Source organism: Crinia signifera, chromosome 6 (genome assembly GCF_055691185.1).
Source record: "Crinia signifera chromosome 6, ASM5569118v1, whole genome shotgun sequence".
NCBI lineage: Eukaryota > Metazoa > Chordata > Amphibia > Anura > Myobatrachidae > Crinia > Crinia signifera.
In genome coordinates, this window is record NC_139222.1 from 47,005,871 (window position 1) to 47,026,405 (window position 20,535).

A 20,535-nucleotide genomic window follows, 5' to 3' on the forward strand; every position below is an offset into this window, starting at 1 on the left:
GTGGATAGTGGGGGTATGAAAAGGTCGTAGGACGCGTACCGCTGCGCTCGCCACGCTTCGGGTTCACGTTGATCGTGGGGTGGCGTTAACAATTGTGGGGGCCATTTCACACTTCAGGGTGCCTATTTGGCCTCTGTGGGCCATTTAACATTGTTTCCTATGGAAAAATCGGGTCAATTGAGGCATTGAACAGGAAAATCGGGTCAATTGAGACATTTAACATTGTTCCCTATGGGAAATCGCGGGCATCGCACCCGATTTTTTAGTGCATGCGATGCCCGCGATTTTTTTACCTGCGATGACCACGATCAAAATCGTGGGTGCCGTGCTAGGTAAAGAGTACCAAATATTTAATAACAAATTGCCTGACGGGCATAATATACAGAATAAAATATTGTGTATAATAAATTCAATACAGTATAGGAGAGTGCTTCAGACATTCGATGTTTACAATCATCAGGTGAGTGTACATGGCCTCATAACTCCACTTGAAAATCGGTGTCCTATCCTAGTGACAGCCAATGATGCTGCCACGAATATGCTAGATGTGGACGGCAGCACTCAAATGAAAAACAACCATTTGGATCACTTAATAGAGGAGCCCTTTGGCTTTAAAACGTTGGCATGTAAGTAGCCTGGTGGGTTTTTTTTTAATTCATGTTCCGCTCTGCACATCTATTATATATATATATATATATATATATATATATATATATATATATATATATATATATATATATATATATGGTATTAGACACAGGTACACAGATATCATTATATTTCTTCCGATACACGAGCCTGCTGCAAGGTGTAACCAGGGCAAGCAGACATACTGTGCATATAAACATGTAATTGTAATGAGCATATTGGTGTCACTGCCTTCTCCTCCATGTTTCCCCCACGCCCCTGCAATCTCTTCTATCCGCTTATCTACCACTCCCTGCTGCACTCTCGGATATATGGTAACATATAAATATATATCTACACCCCTCCCGGGCACCTCCCCATAACCCCAGCCTGTATAATGCGTCTCCCCATTGGTCGCTCCCCTCACTCTCTCTCTTTCAGCACCGGGATTGGCTGTGGGGCCAGCAGCAGGCGGTGACGTCAGGGCCAGGCCTGGCAGGGCGGGTTCGCTGCGAGCGGTCGGATTCGCTTTTGTGGTACTGAGACCCATCGGGAGTGACGTCACTGCGCCCACCTTGACGTCAGCGGCCTCTACGGGGAGATCCGGACTGCACGGTGCGTATCCCGTTAGCGCCTGGTTAATGTGTCCCTGCTGGAGGGGCTGTGTGTACCTATACCTGGGACGGCGGGGAGGTGTCTGTACACAGGTGTGCTCTGTGGGGTTAATGCTGTTTTGGGGGGGCTCCTGTGGCCCTTGTCTGCCGTGTGTATGGGACTCAGCACTGAGTTTAACTCTCTATAGACTGTATGCGGGGTGTCGCACACTGTGCAATGTGGATTTGAATGTGACCCTCCTTTCTATGTAGGTTTACAGCTGCGGAGGTGGGTTCTACGTGTATATGTTGTATCTTATTTGAAAGGCTAGGGTACAATGATGTGTGGTCATTCTGCTTTGGCAGGTTTAGCACTACTGGGGAGAGGAGTTATGTATTATTATATGGAGCCACAAGGGATCTGCAGCGCCCAGTTACAGTTCGTAAACAAAAACAAGAAACCGGTGACTTCAATTTGAAGACATCATAGGGCAAGTACAGGGTACATAACCATATTGGCATTAGCGGACCATACTGAAGTATGCCATTGAAGGAAGTATGGAGATGGCTTTCGTAAAAGAAGGAAGGGCACATAAGGGAAGAGGTCCCTGATTTACGTTAAGCCTAGTGATTCCCAGTCACTCTCAAACTGGGACCTCCCCAGGCATTTGTATTGTGTCCATGTGAAAACTTATGCAATTAACACTATTATTAGATCTAATTAGGCATTGCTGTATTTCACTGTTGTATGCTATATTTGATATGTACTAGTACAGAACATTTTTTAATAACCGCCCCCTATTAATCTGAGACCATGGATTAATTATTTGTATGCGGAAGAAGTTTCTGTCAATTTTTTTGTGACTCCCTCCCCCATCCCTCCATAAAGTAACTGCTACTTTCTGTGTAATTAAGGTGTAGTAGTTGGGACACGCTCCTGCATGTATGTTTAAGGGGGAGGGTTCAATCCTAAAATATCTTAAATGCTGCAGGTGTATATGAAAATTAACTTTTTTTAATATTATTTTGCTGTTATCTTTTGCATGGGGTTTGAACTGCCTGCTAATTGTAGTAAAGAACTGCCCTATAGGAAACTCCTATTGCTTACATGGCTAAGGAAACACATACATACTTTAACCTTATTTGGTAGTAGTTGCATATCAGTATATCAAATCACTGAAAATGTAAGAAAGGCATTTTACATGAGTGAATTGTTTTAGTACTTCATTTTTTTTTTCACCTCTTATATGTTCGCTATAAATTTAAACATTTTAGATATTTATTTGTGGTTTCTTAAAGTTGAATGATTTGCAGATATGTTTCATGCTGCTGTTATACATCTGTGGTTATTGGCTACAGAATTGCTGGGAACGAATCCTGGTATGAGATGGCGGTATCAAACCCTCTTCTTGGTTACCAAGTACTAATATGAACTGTTGTGCAGTCTGTCAGTTATACGTTGTATTGATTACTTTATTGGGCTATATTTTGTCTATGACCTCACCTGATGTGCAGAAACTCTGCTTTTCCAGGCTGCTGAACCTGATTGTGTGGGGCTAGAGTTTGGAATTTATTCTCATTCCTGTCTAGTCAATCCATTGGCACACAAATACTCTCAGTCCAAAGGGCACATTGCACTTTCATTTTGTCCAATGTTTGGATGCATTGTTTAGGCTAAACTCTAAGGAATGTTAATGGCACATTTCTGTAATATGCTTGCAGTGACATATGCTATTTTTTATAGGCCATTAATCTTATAATTGCTTCAATAACTAGATAAATATCTATAGATTTAGATTTGATATCTATATAGATGTATATATTATAACTATCTGAATCTGGCTCCATTAACAGCCTGTGAAGGTCAGAATATTTAGAGAAACAATTTTCTTTTTCAAACTGTAGTTTGACAGCTTTCTTAAAGCAACAGCACTTATTTTGCTGTGCGCTTCAGTACTTTAGCACATCATAATGAAAGTCTGACATGGGGGGTTTATGATTTTACTAGTCTTAATGCCAGTTCGACGGACTTTATTGCAAGTTTATGCATTCTCAAAAATGTTTTTCATTCAATGGACCCTTTTAGGCCTTTAACCCCTTCGGTGGTATGGCTGGAAATTTTGCAGGCTGCGCTGCAGGAGCGGACTCTCCCAAGAAATTTCCAGGCATGCCATGCTAAAGAAAGGGTGCGCTAGTGGTGCCTCCTGCGGAGAAGCACTGGTGCACCACCATCCCCCCTGCTGCTTATTTCCCCCAACCTCCCCCCTCTCTGTTTCCGATCATCGCCACTCGGGGAGGTTCGGCCGCGCTTGACCGTTCGGGTGTCCAAAGACAGGAATGCCCTAACAGAGGAACGGTTAACACCCTAGCGCTCCTGAACTTCTCCAAGCGGCCGCAGAAAACAGCTGAAGCCGGCAGCAGCAACCCATGGGGGGCAGCCGCAGAATGCAGCGGCTGCCCCTTCTGTGGTGAGTATATATGGGGCAGGACAAATCTGCCCTGGTAGATTTAACCTGACCCAAGGAGTCTGTTTATTGTGCTGTATTCAGTGTCATTGAGAGGGGAGATGGGGTTCTTTTGTCCGGGTGTGATAGAGGGTCCTGTGTCCCCCCTCCCCTGCTGCAGAGGCTGTTGCAGTAGCACCGCCCCCCCAGCTCACACTGATCAGTACAGTGAGCTGAACAGGGGAGAGAGGCAGCTGCAGCACACAGCCTGTACCCCTACAAAGAAAAAAGATTACGCAGGGGTTTGGCCATGCCCCTTCCACTGACTGCCCCCCTTTTTTTTTACTGGAGCCTGGTGGCACTCTGAGGCCCTGGTTTGAATTCAAAAAGTCGCAAGCTTTCCCCCCCAAAAAAATCACAATGCATGAAAACATAATTAGCATGGGCCCTTATGACAGCACCCTTAAGTAGTGTTCATTCTAGCACCCACCATCTTTGAAAACCCATGCAGTTCCTCTTCCCTGCCTGGGGTGTCACTGTCTGCTGTGGTGTTTCTAGCACAGGTCTGGTTTGCATATCAGTGCTGATATACAGACCACACTGTTCTAGAAGCACTACAGCAGACAGCAACACCCTAGGCAGGGAAGAGGAACTGCATGGGTTTTCAAAGATGGTGGGTGCTAGAATGAACACTTCTTAAGGGCTTGTCCAGTTAGACCAGGGCTGGGCAACACCGGCCCTCCAGATGTTGATGAACTACACATCCCAGCATGCCTTGCATCAGTTTCAGCATGGCCACAAAGCAAAACTAATGCAAAGCATCCTGGGATGTGTCGTTCATTAACATCTGGAGGGCCGATGTTGCCCAGCCCTGAGTTAGACCCATCTTCGAACTTTGAAAACGTAAAGTGTTAATAGATCTCGGACTCATGTTTAGCTAGTCCAGGGTCAGACTTTTGTAGTTGAATTGGTACGGTCCTCCTTCATGGGTGTAGATGTAATCACAGTGTTCGGGAGATATTTAGCAAGTCATTTTTGAACAAACGTTAAACATAAGTAAAATGTATTCGTGTCTCACGCTTTATTTATTAACAGTTTCTTATATAGCGCATACATATTCCGCAGCGCTTTACAGAGTATAGTTGAAGATTAACATCAATCCCTGCCCCAGTGGAGCTTACAATCTATATTCCCTACCACATGTACACACACACACACACACACACACACACTCACTCACTCACACTCTAGGGTTAATTTTGTTTGGGAGCCAATTAGCCTACCAGTATATTTTTAGATTGTGGGAGGAAACCGGAGTACCCGGAGGAAACCCACGCAAGTACGGGGAGAATATACAAACTCCGCACAGTTAGAGCCATTGTGGGAATCAAACCCATGACCTCAGTGCTGTGAGTAATGCTAACAATTACACCATCCGTAATGCCCAGTGTTATTTTAATTGAAAATGTGTGAATTTCACTTGTAAATTTGTTACCTGATGTTTGTTGGTGTGCTAACAAAAAAGCCCCCAAACTAATAATATATTCTGTAACAACTGTGGAAGTGTGAGATGTAAGCTTGCAGTAATGGGCAGCAGAAAATAAAAATCCTAACATTGCTGTCCATGAATCTACAGCTTGATTTTAAAACTTGACTATCCTGATACATTTTTTTGGTCTGAATCAGTGAATTTGAGATTTCTTACTTTTGGAATGAAGTATAGGCGCAATGAGAAATAGTTATTTATTTCTATTTATTGCATCAGCGATTGTCTCCTGCACATACACATTAGGAGATTTTGAGCTTAAAATAGTGCAGAAAAGTGAGCTACTTTTGAACTAAAACTCACGTACTGTGTATGCTAGGTTTAGTGTTTGTTTTCAACAAGCTACTTCTGTACTATGAAGATTGAAGACCCACCTGCAGATTAGAGAATCAGAATTTCGGTCCATTTGTTTAACTGGAATGCTGATATGTCTTTGGTTTTGTTTATTTAACAAGGACAGTACGCTTGGTTATTGTGGAACCTAAAGAGTTGCAAATGGCAGCATGGCCAATTCTCACAAAGACTGACCTACATTCACAAGTTACTAGTGAATTAATAGGCTACATTCTCATGAATATTAATTTGAACCACAAAACAGTTGCTGCTACACTAAATTAGGGCATTCCATCTCTGATTAGTATTTTGTTCCAAAGTTACTGTACTGCTTTAAAGTCTTGCAAATACAGGTTGAGTATCCCATATCCAAAATGCTCGGGACCAGGAGAATTTTGGATAACGGATTATTCCGTATTTTGGAATATTTTAATATTTCAATGATGTATTTTGAAGTATCTTGCATTTATGCTGTATAAACACATAAAATACACACAAATATATTTTATTACCACATAAAATACACACAAATATATTTTATTTGTTCAAAAAACAAGGTTTCAAAACATGAAACAAAATTTGTGTACTCAGATATTGAATTTGAATGCCAAGCAATCATTTTCTTGTACATATATAGTGCCAGTTACATATCATGTCCTCAGTAGTGCTGTTACAAATGTCCCCAGTGAGTTTTTAGCTAAACAAATTTTTTTTTCCATGTTCTGGAAAGTATGGTTTTCGGAATAATTCGGATAACGGATATTCGGATACGGGATACTCAATCTGTACTGTGTTATGTGTTTTTGTTATGTACTTTAAAAAAAAAAAAACTGTAAGCATTATGTTGCTTTTAGGTGACTTCACCATCAAGAATACAAATGTTCTGACACAAATCTTTAAATTCAGAATAATTTTATACTTTAGGGCAGAGGTTCCCAAACTTTTTCAGTTCAAGGCACCCTTTGGGTCGCTGTGATTCTTTCAAGGCACCCTTAAGCCAAAATAATAACCAAAGTGTCCCTTTTTTTTAACAGTACAGTAGTTGGGTAAAAATGAGATTAGTATTTAATACTTATTAATTATTATTATTTGCAAAAAGGATAGTTGGGAGTTTTACATCAACTACTGTACCACTCCATACACTGCCAAACATTGCCGGCCGTAACTTACTGACTGTATTTAGAGTGGTTGTTGGTTTAAAGGTACCCATATATTGTGCGATTATTGGATGCTTTTTGGTCCCCATCGCGTTGCATGCAATTTGCTTGCGATTTTCATGTGATGCAATCGGGATCTAGTTAAAAAAAAGTATGTGCAACACATACTTTTTGAGCTGTGCGATGGGATGTGCACGGGAGCATGCATCACATCCCACTACCCTGTCGCACCGGGTATGGGCAACTTAAGTTTTCAATCAGAATATTGGACTGCACTATAGCCACCTTTCTGGAGTTGCCAATGAAGGGTGGAGGTAGAGAGACAGATGGAGAGAGAGATAATTGTAGAATGGAGGGCAAGAGTTGGAGAGCAGAAAGATGGAGAACGGAGGAAGAGAGACAGAAAATGAGCGAGAGAGAGATGGAGAGCAGAAAGATGGGGAACAGAGAGAGAGAGAGGGGAAAAAAGGAGAGAGATGGAGAGCAGAAAGAGAAAAATGGAGAACGGAGGGTGAGAGATGGAGAGCGGACAGGGAGAAATGGGGAACGGAGGGTGAGAGATAGAAAAGGAGAGAGAGAGATAGAGAACAAAGAGAGACAGAAAAATGGAGAGCGGAGGGAGAGAGATGGAGAGCGGAGAGATGGAGAACAAAGAGAGAGAAATGAAGAGAGTACAGGAGACAAAGAAGGAGATGAAGATTGGAGAGATAGATGCAGAGAGATAGAGATAGAGAGAACGGAGGGAGAGAGATAGAGAACAAAGAGAAATGGAGAGCGTAGGTAGAGAGAGATGGAGAACAAAGAGAAAAATGGAGAGTACGTGAGAAAGAAAAGGAGATCGAGATGGAGATCGGAGAGATAGATGGATAGAAATGGAGGAGAGAGAGAGAGAGGCATCACTGTGTGCATATTTCTCTATACCCCCCCCCCCTTACAGGTATGACTGGGTTCCTTTGGATACACCACCCCACCCCCCTTTCCCCCCCCGCTCTCCTGTCCCAGTCCCCTCCTTCCCTGAAGCAATAGGAGCATTTACCTAAGGCAGCCACAGACCTGTCCCCTTGTCAGCTGCGGATCCGGCCGTCAACCATCCCTGTGAGTAGCTGGTGCAATGCGGCTGCTCCTAGAAGCAGCAGGTTGTTGTCCTCAGAATAGCAGCGCAACAGCCGCTCATTAATGCGCCTGGGCATTCACAAGCCCCAGCAATAGTGGTAGTAAAAGCCGGGAAGGGGGAGACCGTGAGGGGACTGTCTGGCACAGCTGCACAGCTGCACAGCTCCCTGTTTATTATGGCTTGCTGGGGGCAGCTTCTTTGTGCGGAAATTACGTGGTTTGTGCGGGGGGCGGGGGTCACGGTTCCGGGTGCTCCCTCCCCCTAAATCCACCCCTGACAGGTTACCACACACTGAGAAAGTTGTCCTGGGCAGGTAACCCCCACCCCTGTCACCAGGTGATTTTGCACATCCTGTCTGCATTGCATTTTCCCCGGCTATCTCACTGCCCGGCTTGCTCACACAGCAGGGATAAAAGACATGCGGCTGAAAGCTGCATGGTAGGGCGGCCGGCCGGCCGCGGCACCCCTGTCACAGCACTGCAGCACCCCAGGGAGCCCCGGCGCACAGTTTGGGAACCACTGCTTTAGGGGATGTTTATTTTTTTCCAAACAGTTGTCTTGACGAGTATCAAACACACCAAACTGCTGTACAGCGTCTCAGATCTGTGATTCCCAAACACAATGCAATCTCTCATTAATTGTATTTATTTACAACAAAGCAACAACCCGGGTCAGTGCTTGGTGTAAATGGGGTAAAAAAGAAAATCCTGGTTCTGTTACCTGGCAATTCAAACCGAGAATTTTTTTGGTTAGACCAGTGTTCAGGGGTAGTGTAAACGAGTAACCCAGGTCACCTGACCAGGGAACCGTTTACACCAATGGGAGAGCCCATAGCTCCCAACCGCAGCTTCCTGAGGTTGGACAGGTCCTGCATATAGGTATGGGTCGTTGCGGCGATCAAATTTATGTCTACATGCGTTGGAGTCAAAAGGTCTAAATTAGGTTTTTGGCCCAAATGGTGACCTGGACACCGTTGAAGTGGCTTATTGCGCTCTCCTTGCTTCAGACACGGTGCCTCGCTGCGCTCTGCAGACCATTTTATGTTCCCACCTCACTGTAGTGGATGGTAGGGCAGGAAATACTGCCTGTCCACTAATAAAAACCTGTAAAACTCAGGTTGACCTTCCCGTTGTTGACCTAATGCTTGTGTCATCCTTCCAACCCTGTTCACCTTGGCCATTTTAACCTATTTAAGGTGTCCAACTAAGCCCTGTCAACCTTCAATGGTTAACCCAATGCATGTTGACTTAAATAGAGTCGACCTAGTGACTGTATCCGGTGCGTACAGCCTCCGCTGCTGTCTGATGTACTATGCACCCAGCAGCGTAGCCGAGAAGGTGAGTGGATGCCTGCATGCGGGATCCATTCACCTTACGGACGGAGCTTGGGGGCAGCCCAGCAGCTTTCCCTGGTGCAGGGCTTACCCCCAGTTTGTTGGTGTCGTGGGACACCATCTGCAAGCACCTTCTCAGGACCCGCCTCTGTTGACTTCAGGCTCTTGTCTGTCTTTAGCACTGGAGCTGAGCCATTGGTTGACTGATATGGTGAGCATGAAACTATGGGTTTATGCTGGGCTAAATTATTTAAAATATATAGACAATGTATTCTGTAAAGAATGTTTATTGTATTCGGATATGGTTGTGACCATGACAGCACAGCTTGCAGTGTCCACTAGTACACCAGGGATGTTGAAGTTTTCACCGTATGAACAAACGATAACTCTGAATATATACAGACAGCAGGTCGTAGCTGAAGTTAATTTTAAGGGAATGACTATAGCAGAGGTTCCCAAACTTTTTTTGAATCACGGCACCCTAGAGTATCAGAATATTTTTCAGGGCACCCCTAGTTTACCAAGAATAATAAAAAAATAATAATAATAATTAAATAAGTTGTGCTTAAATGTCATCCTTAGGTTCAGTTATGTGGCGAGGAACATGATTCACTTCTGTTTCCCCACATATTTTAGAATTGGAAGCCCCAAGCACTGATTTTGCCTGTTTCATTCGCCATAAATTTGAATTGGTTCTGGACCATCAACCTGAGGCACCCCAGGGAGCCTAGGCGCACAGTTATAGAGGTCTTCAGTCTGTATATCTTTTACCTGGTTTCTTAAATATCCCACTGGCTAGATACTCACTAGATAGTGTGCCATCAGCTTAAATGTATTTATTTATTTACAGTTACTTCTATAGCACAGCAGATTCCGTTGTGCTTTACAAATGTTTACAACACAAAGGCATATATTCAATGCCGTGGGCGAGCGGTGACTGCGAGCAGGACTTTTTGCTCGCAGCCACCGCTCACCATGTCAGTATTCAACTGACCCCCCCCCCCCCCTCATACGCCAATTCCCCCTCGCTCCGTTTTTTGAGCGAGGGAGAATTGGCGTATGTGCCTCCAAAAACTGTGAGACTCGCGGCTAAATACAGCGAGTTTGCTGCACTAACCGCGGCTCTCGCAGTTTAGGGGAATCCTTGCCGTTCTGTGACGGCGAGGATTCCCCCGGAACGTTGCATAGTGCGAGCGGCCGGCGCGGGGGTTAAACTGCGAGGATCACTGGTTTTCTGTGATCCTCGCAGTTTAACCCCCTCGCCGACCGCTCGCACCGGCATTGAATACCTGCCAAAGAACAAACTGGATAAAAAAGATGGACATAGAGGATGGAGATCCCTGCTGCAAGCTTAAAATCTATAGGACTTTAAATGTAAAGACGTGCACATGAATTTTTTTTTTTATCCTAACCATAGGATATACAGATAAACTAGTTACATGAACAACCTACTCATCTTAATTACTAAAGAAGCACTTCTAAAATTACATAATACAGTAAGGGTAGTTGGCAAAGCTCACAATAAGTAATAAAGTAGAATACATCTAACCAAACACATGACTTCCATTGCTCCTCTTGATCTCCAACAGGAGTCGAATGGCCTGGTCTCTAAAGCTAAGGTACACACCTATATATTTCTGTCCAATATGTCTGGTGGGAACAGAAATCTGGTAATGTATGGAAGCATATGATAATCTAGTGATCCCTCCAGGATCACCGCAGGTTAGGGTGAAGAGGGAAGCTTGACTTCACTAATGTGGATGGGTGCGGGGTCACTAATGTGGGCAGCCTAGGGTCGTCAACATAATGTGGGTGTGGTCTGTACCTACGGAGGTGCTGTGCTTCTCCCAAGCGCCCTTGGCATAGTGAATAGATGCTATGCGCATGGTATCTATTTATGATGTGGTGGGGACCCACGTGCCTGGCTGCTTTGGCTAAACAGGGTGTGGTGCCCTGCTAAACCCGCCTAGAGTGAAAAGTAATAATTCACTTCCATATGCTGGAAAATGGACACAAACAATTTTTTGGGTAAATTTGGCAAATCAAATGGGTTTAACTCCTTTTCTCTACCGTCCAATGGGATACTGGGTTATACTATGGGGATAGAGATCCTCCGCAGGAGAGACGGGCACATTAAAGCTTTCAGTGTGGGTGCACTGGCTCCTCCCCTCTATCTCCCTCCACTAGTCAGTTTAGAAAAATGTGCCTCAGGAGAGGCAGTGCTTTCTGGATGCTCCAGATTTTTTCTTCAAATTTTATTTAGTTTGTTATTTTGGGGCGCTGCTTTGACCAGGCAGCTGTCCTACTTCGAGGGTGTCAGGGGAAGGGTCAGTCCCCGGCCTCTTCAGGTGCAGAGCTGACCCTGCTGCAGGACAGTCGGTCCTGAGTGAGGCCTGTCACCGCACAGCATTGCGCTGTAGCGAGCAGGCCTCCCAGCTGCCGCACACCCCCTGACTGGTCCGAAGAGGTCAGTGGTGAGTACAGGTTGGGGGTCCCATAAGGGGACATCCCAAACCGCTCCGTGCGGCAAGATGGCGGCGGCCCTCTCGCAGGGACCGCGCGACACCCCACTATCACACTGGCCTAGGGTGATGCCGCTAGACCACCAGGGATGCCCAGAACGTTTTAAAAACATTTCATATGTAAAACGCTTCTTATGCCAGTATAAATATACTGGAAGCGCCAGCTCCGTGTAAAGGGGGCGGGGCTTCGCTCAGAGCGGGACCAGGCTCTGCTGGGCGCGCTCTGTCTCTGCTTCCTGCTTCTTCACGCATCCAGAGGTCGCCATTACAGCTCCTCAGCGGCGTGGTGGATTTGATCCTTTGCAGCAGCGGCAGAGACAGCAAGTTATAACAGCGCAGCATCGTTGCTTAGCTGTGTTATAGTACACTGTGTAGACATATCACTGTGTGTTTGTGCGTTACCAGCTCACTCTAATCCGTGAGTTAAGGTTTGGGGTGTACTGGTCTCCTCATATTGCTCTGAGTCTAACCCACTGGCTAGTTATCCACTTGTACACAACGCCATAGTCTCTAATACAGAGGCGTATTACACTTATACTATGTAGAGTTACAGCACATCAAGTGTGGGTGTTGAGTGTGCGTGTGAGTGCTGCTGGGGGTGTCCTGTTATTTCATCATGGTTAAAAAGTTAACATGCATGGTGTGCAGCACAAAGTTCATTCCAGCTTCACAGTCACAGGTTACCTGTGAACCGTGTATGATGCCACATCCCAGTGGTGTAGCCACTCAGGTCAGTGGGGTACCCCCACAACTTGTGGATGGGTCACAGGCTGATAATACAGAGCCTGCCTGGGCCAGCAGCATAAAGACTCTGTTGCTTCCCAGCTTTCTGCAAATACACAGCAGACGCAGAGGGTGCAAAGGGAATTAGCCATGTTGTCTGCCAGGGTTGATATTCTCACCCCTCCCCCTGCTCAGCCCCCAAAGCGGCCTGCTACTGCAGTGGCCCCGGACTCTGATGATGATGACATCCTTGATGTGGGAGATGGGGCTGATGATCAGGATGCTGTTCAAGAGCAGTCTTTAGGTCATGGTTCTGAGGCTTTAATTAAGGCCATTAGGGGGAAGTGTTAGAGCTCCCTATGGAGGAACCCTCTGAGGGAGATTCCTTCTTCATGACTCAGAGAAAACAGCCAGTCTAATTCCCAGAACAGGCTGAATTAGAAAGTACCTTTTGGTACTCTTTACCTAGAACGGCGCCCACGATGTCCATCGCGGTCATCGGGGGTAAAAAATCGCGGCCATCGCATGCACTAAAAAAAACGGGTGCGACGCGATGCCCGCGATTTCCCATAGGGATCAATGTTAAAAGTGTCAATGGACGCGATTTTTGTGTTCAATACCTCAATGCCCGCGATTTTTCCATAGGAAACAATGTTAAATGGGCCACAGAGCCCTAATAGTCCCCCTGAAGTCTGAAATGGCCCCCACAATTGTTAACGCCACCCCACGATCAACGTGAACCCGAAGCGTGGCGAGCGCAGCGCGCCCGCGAGGGGCGGCAGTTCGCGTCCTCCGACCTTTTCATACCCCCACTATCCACGTCGGCGTGGAGTTGAGAATAGAATAGTGTGGCGAGCCACCGAGCCCGAAACGTGGCGAGCCCCGCGGATACCTGTGAAGGTATCCGCATCCCCACGCGAGGCTCGCTGCGCTCGCCACGCTTCTATTCTCAACTCCACACCGACGTGGATAGTGGGGGTATGAAAAGGTCGTAGGACGCGTACCGCCGCCCCTCGCGTAAAAATCGCGGGCATTGAGGCATTGAACACTAAAATCGCGTCCATTGACACTTTTAACATTGTTCCCTATGGGAAATCGCGGCCATCGCGTCGCACCCGTTTTTTAGTGCATGCGATGGCCGCGATGGGCGCCGTGCTAGGTAAAGAGTACCGTACCTTTTAAGAGTGCTTGGCAGAATCCTGAAAAGAGGTTCCAGCTGTCAAAGAGGTTCACAAATACATATACTTTGATCCTGTTGGTAGGAAGAAGTGGGAGGAACCGCCAGTGGTGGATTCCTCAGTTTCCCGCCTTTCAAAGAAGGTGCTGTTATCAGTTCCTGGGGTATCTACCCTCAAGGATGGTGCAGACAGGAGACTGGAAGCGACACTTAAGTCCATGTTCACGGCCAGTGGGCCATTTATACTTGGTCCACGCAGATCCAAGAGGGTTTGTTGGGGAACATGACCGTGGCTCAGATAGGTGAAAACCTGCGTCGCATTCAGGACACGGCACGGGTGCTTTGTGAGGCACAGAAGGAATTGGGCGCTATAAATGCGCGGAATTCTGCAATGGCCGTGTCGGCTAGGCGGGCCTTGTAGTTGCGCCAGTGGGTGGCTGATGTGGATTCCAAAAAGCGTGTGGAAGGCATATCTTTCACAGGGAGAGGCTCTTTGGTAGTGAGCTGGACGACTGGATTTCTAAGGCTACGGCAGGGAAATCCACTTTCCTCCCATCAGCACCCACTCTGGCAAAACGCCCCTTCACAGGACCCTCCCAGCAGTCTTTTCGTGGGTCCAAGTTCCACCCTAAGGCCAGAGCCGCCTCTAATGCCAGCAGAGGCACTAGAGGGAAGTTCAGGAAGCCTAACTCCTCAAATCAGGACCGTTCCACCGTCCCTGCCGCTTTCAAGCCGGCAGCATGACTGGGTGCAACCACCACGGGACAGTCTCGAGGTGGGGGCCCGGCTGCTACACTTCAGCAAGGTGTGGGACGCCTCGTGCCTAGATCCCTGGGCCAGAAGTCTTATTTCGCTAGGTTACAGGCTGGAGTTTGCCCGGCCTCCTCCTCGACGCTACTTCATGTCGGCCCTCCCAGCCTCAGTGGAGGATCAGTTGCTTCTTCAGGGAGCAATCCACAAGCTCCTCCTGTCCAGGGTGATCATACCTGTACCAAAACAGGAGCAAGGCCAGGGTTACTATTCAAACCTGTTGCTTGTCCCCAAGCCGGACGGCTTAGTGAGGCCCATTTTGAATCTGAAATTGCTGAACCCCTTCCTGCAGGTGTTCAAATTCAAAATGGAGTCGCTCAGGTCGGTGATTGCCTCCCTGGAAAAAGGGGAATTTCTGGCCTCTGTTGACGTCAAAGATGCCTATTTACACGTCCCAATTTGGCCTCCCCATCAAGTCTTTCTAAGATTTGCAGTGGGAGATTGCCATTATCAATTTCAGGCGCTGCCCTTCGGGCTATCAACTGCCCCGCGCGTCTTTACCAAGCTCATGGCAGAAATAATGGTCCTTCTCAGGCTCCAGCGGGTAAATGTCATACCCTACCTGGATGACCTGCTGATAAAGGCAGGATCGGAGGAAGCCCTGGTGAGTGCTTTAGACCTGACTATGTAGGTGTTGAGAGACCACGGGTGGATTTTAAACATTCCAAAATCCTCGCTGCTCCCGAGCCGCAGAATGGTGTTCCTGGGTATGACTCTGGACACAATAGAGCAGAAAGTGTTCCTGCCGGCCGAAAAGGCGTCAGACTTACAGGAATTGGTAAGGGAGGTCCTATTAAGCCCTTGGGTCTCGGTGCACCTCTGCCTCAGGCTCCTGGGCAAGATGGTGGACTCATTCAAAGCCATCCAGTACGCCAGGTTCCACTCCAGGACCTTTCAGCTGGATATCCTCACGAAGTGGTCAGGATCCCCCCGCCAGATGCACAGAAGGATTTGCCTGTCTGCAACGACCAAACGCTCCCTGCAGTGGTGGCTAGATTCGCCAAATCTATTGGCGGGTCGCTTCTTGCGTTCCTGCGATACTCCTGGTTCGAACCACTGGAGGAAATAGATTTGAAACATCTTACATGGAAGACGGTTGTCTTATTAGCCTTAGCCTCGGCTAGGCGGGTCTCTGAGCTAGGATCCAGGGACCGACCTACGGGCTCAAGGTAGGTAAGTATCAGTGTGTGTGTTATGTGTGTATTAAACTTTTATTTTTCAGGGTGTCAGTGTGTTTTATCTAACTATTTTTTGTACTGTAGAACTAGCGGGCCCTTTAATGCCCCGCATGCTGGGACTTGTGGTTCTCCAAGTCCCAGCATGCGGGGTAGGCTTGCTGGGACTCATAGTTCTACAGTAGAAAACAAGAGTTTATATTCTTTTTTTTTTTTTTACACTTTACATCAGCCCGATGCCCACCGCCCAGGGGCATCGGGGACAGCCCCGGACTTTCAGCATGGGCTGGTAAGTCCTGGAGGGGGGGGACCCCTTCTTTGGGGGGGGGGTCCCCACTTCCCCAGGACCCCTGCTGACCAGCCAGGGGGTTAATGCTTTGGCCGCGGGACCTTATATAATAAGTGTCCCCCGGCTGTGGCATTACCCTGCTGGCTGGTTGGGTCTGGTGCTGGTTCTTAAAATACGGGGGACCCTAGTCATTTTGTCCCCCGTATTTTGGGAACCAGCGCCGGACCTTGAGCCTGGTGCTGGTTTCATTAAATCAAGGGGACTCCTATTTGTCGGGGACCCTGATTTTATGTCACCAGCACCGGCTCAATGAGCCCGGGGCTGGTTATGCTCGGGCGGGGGACTCCGCGCTCATTTTTTTTTTATTTTAATTTGCGCATTCCTGCAAACGTGCGATTTTCAGACATGAAAATCGCACATTTTCAGGACTAAAGACATCGCACCACCTCGCATCTATTCGCACTATTTGGCCCGTTGTTCGCATTTCATTAAATATGCGAAAAACGGCCCAATCTTGCGATTTTAAAAAGGGCGAAGTGGTGCGATAAAAAAAAAAATGCGCATTTATGACAATCCATAGAATGTCACCCTAAATGTTTTTACACATGGGAAGGAGTTAAACCTTTATCTAGTAACCCAGCAGACTTTTTATTTATTTTGTGATTAACTTTTGTACCCTGCAGTGATGATTGTTGAGGTTTTATTTTCATAATGCAATTTGATGGTGGCTAAACGTTTGCATGTTATTCATAAATTCATACCTTACTGAAGTTCATTATTTTTTTTTCTGTTCATCCCCAAAAATAATTAAACCTGTAATATAGCATTTAAAAATAATGGCTTTTGCACAGATTTAATGGTTTTACGTTCAAGGGAGAAGAAAAAGAAGAAGGTATGCAGCGCTCTTTTAATGTTGCAATCAAATTGTATTACAAAACAGATTTATTGATAAAAGTACATAATAATTAATAGTAAAAATATATTGTATGGCAATATTAATAAAAAAAAGGGTATAGCATGTTGACCTGCCATGAGACTATGAGATATAAAATATAACCTGCTCTTGTCATTGAAAGTCCTGGCACAATTGGAGAAGGAAGATGTGTGGAGTCCAATTTTTGTATTCCCAGTTTGCTGCTGGAGGTGTCCCAGTCCCTTTGGGAGGACTAAAGTGGCTTTGGGGATCCTCTCTAAAGTGCGGCTGTGCTTGTTTAGGAAATGGTGCTCCAATTTATAATCTCCATAGGGTTCTCTGGAGGCGTCCCAGTCCGTGAGGACTAAAGGCCCATACACACTTAGAGATTTTAATTTCACAAGACTTTGCCAAAATCTTTGATAGATATACCTGTCACCAAAGTAGTGCGTACACACTGAGCTATTTTCCCAAAGAGCGAGAGATTTTCAGGAGGCGAAAGACTTTGCTGAAAATCTTTCATATAAAAGGCGATTTACATAATGGGCTGGGTTTGAATACCAAGGGTGGGCGCAGGGTTTTATTCAGTGCATGTCTGCTCTTATAGCCTGATTCAGAACTGATCGCTGGGCTGCATATATTCAGAGCCCAGCAATCAGGTAAACTCCGCCCCACCCAGGGTGAAATCCCACATATCTGCACGGCTGTGTTTTCATATAATGATTTTCCCCTTAAGGTCCATAGACACTGGGCGACTATGCCCAGCGTGTATGGACAGCGTTGATTGCGTTCATCGCTGCGGGGAAAGCCGCTCAGTGCATACACACTGAGCGACTTTCCCCCTGCCTGGCGCCGACGGAGGGGAGAGGATGGCGTTGCATAGCGCAGAGCTATGCAAAGCCGTCCTCAACGCTGCTCATCTGCTGGTATTACCAGCAGATGAGCGGCTTTCCCGGTGATAATGCCGGACCATACACACTTGGGCGGCTTTGAGCTGAAAGCCGCTCAAACTAGTTGTTTTGAGCGATTTTCAGCTCAGTCGCCCAGTTTGTATGGGCCTTTAATCGCACAGGCAAGAAATGTATACATTTTATAGGAAAAAGCTGGTAATGTGTATATACCTTGCTGGACTGTGGCAGCAATGTACATACTTTACCGGTTTTTATATATACATTGGTGGGCAGTGGCGACTTATAACTTGCTGGCCTGCACCAGCAATGTATACGGTACCGCCATTACAAAATATACATTGGTGGGCAGTGTCGGCGGTAACGTATACATTGCTGACCTGCACCAGCAATGTATACATTACTGCCATAGCATAATATACATTGGTGGGCACTGGACAGTGTAGGCGGTAACATACATTGCTGGCCTGCGCCAGCAATCTATACATTACTGCCATTACAAAATATAGATTGGTGGGCAATGTCTGGGGTAACATATACATTGCTGTGGACACAGCAATGTATATGTTACTGCCTATTATAAAACATTGGTGGGCAGTGGTACTTTAATAAATATACATTGGTGGTAGTGGTGCAACTATATACATTGCTGGCCTGTACCAGCAATGTATATACATTGTGGGCACTACAGTCACCAGTTACATTGGTGGCAGTGGCTAATCACTTTGACTGAGTAGTAGGGGGGCGGGCCAGCAGGCGGGCGAGAGGGCGGGGTTAACAGACGGGGTGGACAATTACAATTACATTGCTCGTGTGTGCTGCAGACTCTTCTCCTCCCTGCTCCATGCGACGCAGTCAGTGTCACAAAGCGGAGCAGGGGGAGGGAGAGGGAAAGGAGAGAGCACAGGGACGGGGAGACTGCGGGGCGAGGAAGCAGGGGGGCGGGGCGGACGGAGCGTGCAGCCTCTTCTCCCTGCTCTGTTCAGTGTTAATACGGAGCAGGGGAAGCCCAGCCAGGCTAAAGCGCATAGCGCACACTGCGGGGCAGGACTCGGGCAGGGGAACAGGGCGGGACGGTCACTCGGGCTGAAAGTGTATCATCTTTCAGCCCGGCGGCCATGCGTACACACTCAGCAATGATGGCTGAGAAACCAGCCATCATCACTAGACATGCTGGTAAAACCAGCCGACGGGGGGACCTCGTTAACGATGATGCGGGAGCGCGCATCATCGTTATTCTGTCATCTGTGGTCCATACACACTAGGCGATTTTCAGCTGAAAATCGCTCAAAACAGCCAAAATGAGTGTGTATGGGCCTTAAAGTGATGTAAGCTCTCAAAAGTGCAATTTGTGCTTGGAAGATAAATATCCCATTTTGAGGGGGGTAAAATGCAAGTCCAGATAAATAAGCAGGAAGATGGTAGGTCTGACAGGTCCCTGAAAAAGCACCAAATGCGTTTTGCTGTCACTCCAAGGACAGCTTTTTCCAGCTTCTTTCAAGGGAGAAGCACTTAACAATATTTTTTGATATAGTGTTTCACTTGGCTGGTAAAACCGCACAATGCACGTTGGCTGGCAATAAGCCCTGATGCGTACTCCGGCATCATCGCTGGCCAATGTGCATTGTGCTGTTTTACCAGCCAAGTGAAACACTTTCCATAGTCTCTTACTATATCAAAAAATATTGTGCGGGAGTGCGCATCAGGGCTCATCGCAGGGCCATACAAACTGGTGAATTTTGAGCTGAAAGTAGTTAAAAAAAACACAAAGTGAGCTACTTTTAAGTGCAAAACTGACCAATGTATATGGGCCTTTACTTACACTATCTCTGTACTACCTACTGTAAGTGGCACATTAACCTGTGTTTTTTTTTTTTTTTTTTTTGCCACTCGGATGCTTATTTCATTGTAATGATACAGCAAAGCTTATATACCATGTATTTGTCCTGCATTGACTTGTACTGAAAGTTGTTGTTTTTCTTTTTTTTGCTCCATTGATTATGTACTATGCTAGGTGCTTTAGAAACCTTGTAGAGACAGGTATTCAATGATTGTCGTTCTCCTGCAGCCATCTCCCGACGGGGGAGATGGCTACGGGGCCCTATTCAATGCTGTCTTCCCCGACAGCATTGAACAGGGGTTCTCGGCAGAACGAGCCCTACATCACAAGCTGCCGAGGAAAGCCGGAAATAGGCGAGCTCCCGGCTGGAGCTTGTCTATTTCCGCCCTCCACTCGCGGCCATTCCCCTTTCTCGGCGGACAGGACATTAAATCCCGACCGCCGAGCTCAAGTTGAGCAAAGCGAGAACGGGACGTTGGCACGGCTGTCGAGCTTGCTCGACAGCCGTACCCCTGACATTGAATACCCCCCTTATAATTAAAGGGTAGTATCAGCACACTTAGCTCTAAATCAGGCATGTCCAACGTTGGCCTTTCAGATGTTGTGAAACCACACATCCCAGCATGCTTTGCCAATTTTGCTATTAGAGTATGCTAAAACTATTGCAAAGCATGTTGGGATGTGTAGTTTCACAACATCTGGAGGGCCAACGTTGGACTTGCCTGCTCTAAATCATTCAATACCCCATAGCTGCTGTGTATAGTAAGCTTTTTCCTTTGCGTGCAACCTGACCACAATGTACTCCCTAATAGCCCATTAAGGATCACTGGGTGATTTTTGAGCTGAAAGCAGCTCAGTTTGGCCTTTTGAGCTGCTTTCAGCACAAAAGCCACCCAGTATGTATGGCCCGGCAGCAATCACTGATGTACACTCCCACATCTTTGCCTGCCACTCATCCTGCTATGGAAAATCGTCCACTCCCTGCGTAAAATCGATAGGACTGACAAAATCATCCAGTATGTATGCATGGA

At 46.6% G+C, this 20,535-nt stretch overlaps 1 protein-coding gene across 7 annotated transcripts in view; it reads left to right on the forward strand.

Moving 5' to 3' along the window:
* Positions 1–1,067: 1,067 nt before the first annotated feature.
* CTNND1 (catenin delta 1) overlaps positions 1,068–20,535 on the forward strand; it is a 101,811-nt gene continuing 82,343 nt past the window's right edge. For 4 of the 7 annotated variants that reach the window (XR_014444367.1, XM_083146113.1, XM_083146114.1 and 1 more), the window contains exon 1: positions 1,069–1,242. The gene's annotated coding sequence lies outside the window, so the exon portion shown is untranslated. Of the gene's footprint in view, positions 1,243–20,535 lie in introns of all 7 variants that reach the window. The other 3 variants (XM_083146115.1, XM_083146116.1, XM_083146118.1) reach the window with 2 other exon arrangements.